The sequence below is a fragment of the Poromitra crassiceps genome, assembly GCF_964638095.1.
Source record: "Poromitra crassiceps genome assembly, chromosome: 7".
NCBI lineage: Eukaryota > Metazoa > Chordata > Actinopteri > Beryciformes > Melamphaidae > Poromitra > Poromitra crassiceps.
This window is the reverse complement of record NC_139628.1, coordinates 28,196,240-28,198,739: the sequence shown is the minus strand read 5'-3', so window position 1 is coordinate 28,198,739 and position 2,500 is coordinate 28,196,240. Positions and strand designations below refer to the sequence as shown.

Here is a 2,500-nt window from a genome sequence, read left to right as displayed (position 1 = left end):
CATACATAACACAGTGACGGGGGGTGCGTTCACACTCTGGACCCGGGGACCGTTTCCAAGGTTCAAGGTTTGAAGAAACGTTAATGTCCCCGACGGGCAATTTGGTTTGCAGACAGTAGTCCAACACGTTACGGTACATAACAGGCGACAACAATGCATCATCCATACAACATACAAACATACATAGAGAAATACAAATACAGTACAGGGTGAATCTGAATCACCTGCACTATCACCATAAATCATGGAAGAAGAAGAGACACAATGACATCGTTGGTTATAATTTGTTAAAAAAACGTAATGGCAGAGGGAACAAAGGACAATCTGAATCTGTTAGTCGCGCAAATTATGCTCGAGCGAAATCGCCGGCGCTGACTGTGCCGAGGGGGTCGCCGCAGCTGGGCGTCCTATCGGCGCAGCTCGGCGTAGGGGGGCGTGCAGCTCCTCGAAAATGTCACTCTGCGCCGTCTAGTGCCGTCAACTCCTTGTTGTGAGGAATGAGGAAATGCCATTTCCTCATTTAACAGTGCTTGTCCCTCATCTAGCAAAGCCTTCTGCAGGCTCACCGGAATGAGTTTTGAAATGGAGGGACAATAAAATGTTCCCCCACCGACACGATTTGCAAAGTTCTTGGTAAACGACACGATAGCGTTTAGGACGTGTTTTGAACGAGTTACGTTCGAGTATGCACAGTCTCGCTGTCGCCGCTCGTCGACGGCAACTAGGCTCCAAGTCGTGGCTGCGCAAAACCATGCCGGGCGCTTAAGTCTTGGGGAGACTAAACCTCCGCCCTGATGGAAGCATCTGGAACTTGGCATGTAAGCGATGCTGAGGGTCTAAAACCAGAGATTGTGCCTTTGAGAAGACCCTCCTTTCATACAGGTGCTGAAGGTCATGGAGGGTGGCACCGGAAATCTTGCATCACAGCTCGACGACTTTGCGACTTTGCTCAGTCTGTTCTTGTTTTTGAGAAGACAGATTCAAAAAAGGAAGAATAACACATTTTCATCAGTGTCCAGTCCACATTAAAACTCATCAACTTCCTTAAAAAGCTTTTTTTACAGATTGCATCTGAGTTTGCCACTTGTCCCTAAATTTAATAAGACAGCTTTGTATCATTACAAAATCAATTATACTGTATATCAGAAAACTTGTTGTGGACCAGTGAGGTCATTCATGTACAAATGACATCACTAGTCCACAACTTAACTCAAATCAACTCGCAATAACTGTCAAACTCAATGAATGACTGCACAAACGATTGACAGTTTTCTGATATACTACTGATTTTGTAATGATACAAAGCTGGTCGAAAATCGGCAGTGTTGCTTTAAGAAGCAAGAAATTATATTTTTCCTGAGATTTCTGGGTTTCAAAACTCACTTTCTGGCCTCTGTACTCTGTGTTGTAACAAAAACGCCCCACAGACTGGCGGTTCAACACACCCAACCCCCCTGCAACCTACAGGGATTTTTAACTGCTCAACGTTGGAGGCGATTTACCAAATGACAAAGCAGTGTTATTGTTCCAGTATTTTGGATCATGATATATCGCCTCCCGAGATGTTTCTGCTATATCTCTGCTCTGATTTAACCTGACGCTGCCAGATGTGTGTTTTCCCTATATATATATATGGCCATTTTGCCTTCATTTAGATAGGACAGTAGGCAGACAAGAAAGGTGGGGAGAGAGAGGGGGGATGACATGCGGCAAAGGACCACGGGACGCGAAGGACTAAGCCTTTGTGGTACGTGAGTCGCTGGTGAAACCGTTTCAACGGTGCAGGCACTTTCAAAAAATACCTTGCAGGTGATTGGATGAACCATCTGTCTATCACGTCTGGTGACTGGTCGATCACAGGCTCGCTCTTGCTGGCGTCACATCTAAAGCCCGCCCGTAGCTTCCTCAAAGGACACTGATTGGTGCGAATCACTGGTGGTTCAGATTCAAACCAATAGATTGGAGAGTGGCAAGATGAATTTGTCATGTGATCGTGATGTCAATGATGTCATGATGATCTCACGCGAATCCAGCTTACTGCTCTCTATTGTGAAAATACGACTTTATTGTTTATGTCAACTACAGGCCACCGTAGCCAAAGGGGACAGGAGGGATGGGGGTAGAACTGCACCAGAGACTGACAATATTGTTGCAATTCACACTGGCCAATAAAAGGTCAATACAGCTCATACAGGCAGCTTGTGACTGTGAGGTTGCCGGTTTGAATCTGCCTCAGAAGAAAATCTGGCATTCCTCTGCCTTAACAGCTAGAGTGCAGCTTGTTTCTCCTCTGGTGAAGTTGGGGCTTGAGCAACAGTGGAACAATACTGGGACTTTCAATGATGACATTTCACTTAAAAGCTAGATAAAGAGATGTTGGAAACCTAAGATGACGTACACTAGCAATTTGGGAATGAAACGAGCTTAAACTAAATGAAACCTTGATGTTTTGAGCTGGATGTGGCAGCCGAAGTAAAACATCTCATGTAACAACCTAACA

The 2,500-nt window shown here is 45.2% G+C and overlaps 1 protein-coding gene across 1 annotated transcript in view; it reads right to left on the bottom strand.

Moving 5' to 3' along the window:
* tnfsf10l (TNF superfamily member 10, like) overlaps nucleotides 1-2,500 on the bottom strand; it is a 102,891-nt gene that overhangs the window by 46,974 nt on the left and 53,417 nt on the right. The gene's annotated exons all lie outside the window — the stretch shown is intronic.